This window comes from Argopecten irradians, chromosome 7 (genome assembly GCF_041381155.1).
Source record: "Argopecten irradians isolate NY chromosome 7, Ai_NY, whole genome shotgun sequence".
Taxonomy (NCBI): Eukaryota; Metazoa; Mollusca; class Bivalvia; order Pectinida; family Pectinidae; genus Argopecten; species Argopecten irradians.
Window position 1 is genome coordinate 10,334,159 of NC_091140.1, and position 6,537 is coordinate 10,340,695.

The following is a 6,537-nucleotide window of genomic DNA, read 5'->3' on the forward strand; positions in this document are numbered from 1 at the left end:
GCAAAAGTATCATATAAATTATAGAAATTGATGAGTTGTAAAATTTAATCTCCATAAAAATGTCTATACATGTATATGAAACCGCTAAACATTGACCCTGCAAATTTCAAGAGCTTATAGTATATGATATTTTTTTTTACATCAGATGAAGACATTCAAATTAAAAAGGGGGAGAGGGAAGGGGGGGGGACCATTGTTATTTGTCACAGTTCAACAATGATTTGTACCTGTGATAAAATGATGTGTTTTGAGTAGGATATACTTTTGCTGAAACCTGACCACCAATGAAATGTTGAAAAGATCATCTTATTTTATAGTATTGCTTACAGTTAAAACAAATGGGGATTTACCCCAACTACCTTTAATGTAAGTGCTTCCCACTTATTCTACACATTCAGGTAATATTATACTTGCTTTTATGCTGTTACATGTCTTTAATTTAAACATCCAATAAAACTATCTTTATATAGGTAATTATGTGTATAATTTGTTGAACTCATGAGGGAAACAAGTTCATGCGCACTAAGTGAATTATCCTTCTTCCAATGAAATGATCTGAAACACATCTCGGGTATATTTTTGATTATGAAGTATCTTAATACCTTGTATTCAACATGTATTGTTCAGTTATTCTTAAATTCTTCATGAAAATGATTTAGAATATAATCTACCAGTACACATAATGAGAATGAAGGCTTCAAATTTCAGTCTATTATATCTTTGATGTCTCAAGTGATTCACACTTAAGTGTATCAATAATTAAAGAAGAATTTTTTTAAAACATTTTTGATGTCAAGTGAAAAGATTCTTTTTCATGAACCTTTATATTATATTGAAATTGGAATGTGACAAGGAGTTTTTAGCAAGTAGAAATGGGATTACAAGTGTACATGTATTTTGTTGAAGCACTGTTTTACTTGTTATATATACCGTTACCCAAGGAGTATATATTTTGAAATTATTTATGGGTGTGTTGTATAATTTGGGTTCCTTTACTTTACATAAAATTTGCTATTAAAATAATCATGTTTCATGGTTTAATATAAATCATGCAAATCGCAGTCATTTTCACCGGTATGGCTTTTTGTTATGGTTCACCTTGTATACAGTTTTGCAATATCTATACAAGTGTAGTCAATTTCCTTCTGAATGCTACACTAAAACATGCAACAGAAATCTCCAGTGTGTTTCCGTGTTGTGGAGAATAGTAAAAAGCATTGTGATTCTGATATTTGGGGTTTATTAATTAAGTTTTTATGCACATAAATACATGTGTTCCATTATCTTATTAACATATAAGTGGAACGTCTCTCAAGCATCAATTTTTTTCATCATAGCTCAACACAAGCACCCACATCTTTCTTGCTAAAAGTCTTAAAATTAATTTGTGACCAAGTTTGTATCACCACAAGTATGATCGTAAAATGTGTTTGTTGTAACTCCCAACCATGTTAAAGTCATACCTGGTAATTAGGTCATCTGACCCGAAGGGTCAGGATGACCTATAGTCATCGTGATTTGTCCGTTGTCGTGCGCCGTCCGTCGAAGGGTCAGGATGACCTATAGTCATCGTGATTTGTCCGTTGTCGTGCGCCGTCCGTCGTTCGTAAATTTTTTCCTTTAAAATGCTACTCCTCCTTAACCCCTAAGCGGATGTCATCCATATTTGGTGTGAAACATTATTGGGGAAGGACAATCATATTTTATATAAATGAGCTTGGTCCGACCCCTAGGGGCTGAGGGGTGGGGCCCCAAAAGGGCAATTTTTCTTAATTTCAGCTTTAAAAACCTACTCCTCCTTCATCCTTGGATGGATTTCATCCATATTTGGTGTGAAACATCATTTGGGACGGACAATCATATTTTATATAAATGAGCCTGGTTCGACCCCTAGGGGCTGAGAGGTGGGGGCCCTAAATCGGGAAATTTTCTTAATTTTAGCTTTAAAATCCTTCTCCTCCTTCATCCTTGGATGGATTTCAACCATATTTGGTGTGAAACATCATTGGGGGAACATAATTATATTTTATATAAATGAGTCTGGTCTGAACCATAGGAACTGAGGGGTGGGGCCCCAAAAGGGCAAATTTTCCTAATTTTAGCTGGCCCACTTCCTGTTTTAAGGTTTCAGTCTCCGATCTCAATGAAAATTGGTCTATAGGGGTTTTAATTGATGCCAAACAACATGCAAACATTTTCGTAAAGATTTTGGCATTCCAAGATGGCCGCTGGCCCACTTCCTGTTTTAAGGTTTCAGTCTCTGATCTCAATGAAAATTGGTCTATAGTGGTTTTAATTGATTCAGAAGGGGGAACTTAAGGTAAGGACAATCATATTTTATAAAGGACCGAGGTAAGACCCATGGGGATAGTATGACCGAGGTCCAAAATGGGAGCTTTGCTGAAATTTGGCTCTAAAATCTGACTCCTCCTTATGTTAATCCTTGAATGGGTTTCGACCATATTTGGATGAAGGGCTACCAAGTTTGTTCAACAAATGACATTTACCTTTTTCAGAAACTTACATATTCAACTAAGGAGTTCCTTGTATTGTTTTATTAATCGTTAACCAATACTTTATACTGTGACTTTGTTGTTTTGTGCCTTGAGTCAGATGACCATTAAGGCCCATGGGCCTCTTGTTAAAAAATGAAAAGTGAAGAAAAGAAAAAAAAAAAAAAAAAAATCAGAAAAAAAGGAGAAAGAAAAATAAACAAGCCATCAACAAATCATCTTAATAGAGAAAAAATTTAAATAAAGAAGTAAATAAAGAGCATTACCATTTAAGCATTGTAGACCATATTCTATATTGGGTATGAATGAAGTAAATATGAGGTGTATTATTGACAAAAAAGATCATCATTAGGTTGATAATACCTGGTTTTGCTTCCAGTTGAAATGATTTCTGAAGGATATCAAAAAATGATTTTCATGGCCATATGTAAACTATTGTAAATCACCTAAAAATCATGACACAATTTATAAACGTTTCCAGCATTTTCATGTTTTCCAAGATGCATGTACTTAGTAGCTAGTGAATTATAAAGTGGAGTGTTTGACATAAAGTGTATTTACATGCAGTCCAATATGTGCCAATATTTACAAGCTATTATAATAAAACGTCATTGTGTCGCTATTCAAGGGAGACAATCATCCTGCACTGTCCCTATTTTGATTTGTTTTATTCTACAAATGCATATATCTGGAGTTTAAGTTTGTTTTAGTGCAGCGAATAGCAAGGAATTCTTTAGTTGTGTCTGTTCACAGCATTCTGTCAATACTATAAAGCATATAGTATACAGGGGATATTTTTATATATTTATGCTTTATAATGTTGACAGAAAGTTAAGCTCCTGTAATCTGTTTGATATTATGAGAATTGTAGATAATTTTATGTTTTAGATTGTAGATTTTTAGTGTAACCATTAACTTTGTATTTCAGGCTGTAAATTTTTCTAAATAGCATCGCATGCTTAGTTACTACCTAATACATACCCAATATAGATTCACATATCATTTTTTTAGGTAAATTCTTTCAAAATAACAGAATCTATTTTTTCTAGTGTGAAAAAAAGATTGAAAGACGGCAAACTATGATGTCAAAATGATTGACAATTATTTGCTTTATTGAAACACTTCCAAACGAGTATCTCTCCCTTTTGATATGAAGTGTGTTTGCTTCATGAACAAAATAATAGTGACTAAATGTTATTTTGTAGTATGAATAGGTGCAAAGTAATTTTTCAAATTTGGTGTAATGGTTTGACTACATTGTCTGAACAGAGAAAGTCTTGTTATGCCAAGCTCCATCCTCAACACTCCAGGGGTTCTAATACAATATCCACCTCTGGACTATGTCATAGCAAAACTGAAGGCAGAAAGTAGAAAAAATCTGACCAACCACAGGCATGCATAGACTGTTGAAAATAACACAGCGAGTTTTCCCAATGACAAAGCCATATTGTGTACCATTATTATTTGTTGTACATGAAAGAATCTTTTGTTATATCCTAGTCCAGGGCACAGGGACTTGATATGAATTTGCAACCAATGGTCAATACATATATATATATATGATAAATTTAAAGAAAAATCCTTACGGACAAAATCTATAAGAAATAAAAACAATAGCGACTGACTAGTGAGCGCTTTCGCACCATTATATAATGATATATTATATAATGGGGCGAAAGCGCTCACTAGTCAGTCGCTATTGTTTTTAATTCTTACATATATATATATATATGTATGTATGTATTACCTAAAGTATCCATTACATATATTGACAGTTGGTTGGAAATTTGTGCCAAGTCCCTGTGTCCCAGGAGTAGATATAATGCTAGTGACAGTAACCCCTTGAATATCGAGGATGAGTCCAGGAGTGGATATGTAACGAAAGTGCTAGTAGTCCATGGAATATCGAGGATGGTCAAACTCAGACAAAGGAATCCAGACATTACCTGAAGTCGGACATCATAAAGATCTATTATTCACTTGGTCAGTTGAAAGTGAGGCTTTAACCAAGTGATAAGATAGTCATTGTTTGTTAATCTGACCTTGTGATGTTCATTATGCACATGTAGTTCTCAATTTATTGGCAGCTTTTCTGATTTGCAACTATTTTGTTGATATTTTTAGGATTTTGCGGTGTTGAGATAATCTGTTTCTGTAAATACAATATTGGTGTGGACATGCATATGTGTTTCTAGAATCATTGAATTTGAATGTAATCCATTTTTGTCAGAAATATTTCTCTTGTGTGTTTTCTGTTCTACCATTTAAAGAAGTTTTGTTTTCTTATTATTCACGGAGCATAATTTGATGAACTGAGACATTTTAAGGTCGATAACTATTCAATTTAATTGTAATCCCAAAGTATTATCACTTGCATTGTATATCCGAGTGTAAGTTGTCTGTTACCGAGGTGATAAAAACTATCTTTGTAACCAGACCCATTGATTCAATCATTGTTTTATAATACAAGATATTCTCATAGTATTACTAGGAAGAGCTACGAAAGCTACCCGGTAGTGTGGGAGACCTTTTATACCAACATTTTGTGTGATTAAACAAGCATACATTTTATTATTCCGAAAATTTGTTGAATTTCAATCATATTTCAAAGGCTACATTTAACAAAGTCTGTCTTTGCATATTAGAGTTATCTGCTATTGAAGACAGATATTGATTGTTACATTGTGTTACAATGATGTTACACGATCAAACAAACCATGTAACTTTCAATACCTACACAAGGGCAGATAACTCTTTAATATGCAAGCACAGAATTTGCTGACGCTGCTGTTTATGTTATTTAGATATATTTTCAGATTTTTAGCATGTATTTGTATTCACCGCTTATAGAGATGCTACAATGCTGTCTTTTAATTAAGTATGATTATGTCAACTGTTGATTACTTTGTTGATAAGTTGCTAATTTACCGTTCATCTTTTGATTATCAGGGGTTACAACCTCATTCGTAATGCCTAGAGATCAAGGATAATTACCATTCACACGAAGACAATTGCTGCCTGTTCTCACGAACAACTGAGATATATATTACATGGCCTTACCTGAGTACACTGATCAATAAATCATCACTAGTGTTAACAGATCTGGTGATGTTATCCACATGTATTCTGGGTATGGCATACATGCACTTACACTGTTGTTTTAGGTTCTGAATTTGTTGCGTGAAATCGTTTGAATAAAAAAGAATTGTAATTTAATTGAGTTTTTCTTTTCTGTCAAGTGATAAATGGTGTTTTTCTTTAGCTTGACCAAATAATTAACAGAAGTAAGGAGTGGGTGTGGGGTTAACTGTAATCAGCATGTCTGTTCATCCTTTGAAAAAAAAATGTCTGGGTAACGCCTTGACTACTGGGTTAATGCTTGATGAATCATCTCAGGGCCACGTGTATTTAAATGTGCATGCAGAAAGCTTTATTGGCATACATTGTGCATAGTTGTCATGGTAACTATCTAGCAAAACAAAGGTTGTTGTGTTCTGGTCATGTCTGGATGACTTTGTCCACTAATTTCAACGACATTAAACGACAGTATCCTGAACATTTTTAGACATGCATGTAGGTATTGAAACAGATTAACCACATAGAAATCTGGCTGTCATGAATTCTATGTGCAATCAAAATTAAAATTTTATGTACGTCTACATAAATGCTGTTTATGACCAGAGACGATCTAAATCTATTCACTGGCAAGCTAGTCTACATATTGTATAAACATATACAGCAAGGGAAATATAGTGTTATAAATAGCACAACATGTACAGTGACTGGTCAGAAGTGTGCTGATTGGTCAGTACAGTTATGTGACTGGTCAGTCTCTTCAGCAGTTTCCTTCAGTATAAAATATAGACGAGAGTGGCACCAAGTCATTCTTCACCGTCGCCACCACAGGACCATTTCAGGTGATGCCAGGCGTTATCACATTAACTGTTGTGTTTAAAAATCCAAATAAGGTGTTTTAGTGAGTAAACACTTGCTGTCTCTGCAGCAAAATATTTCTTATCATCTC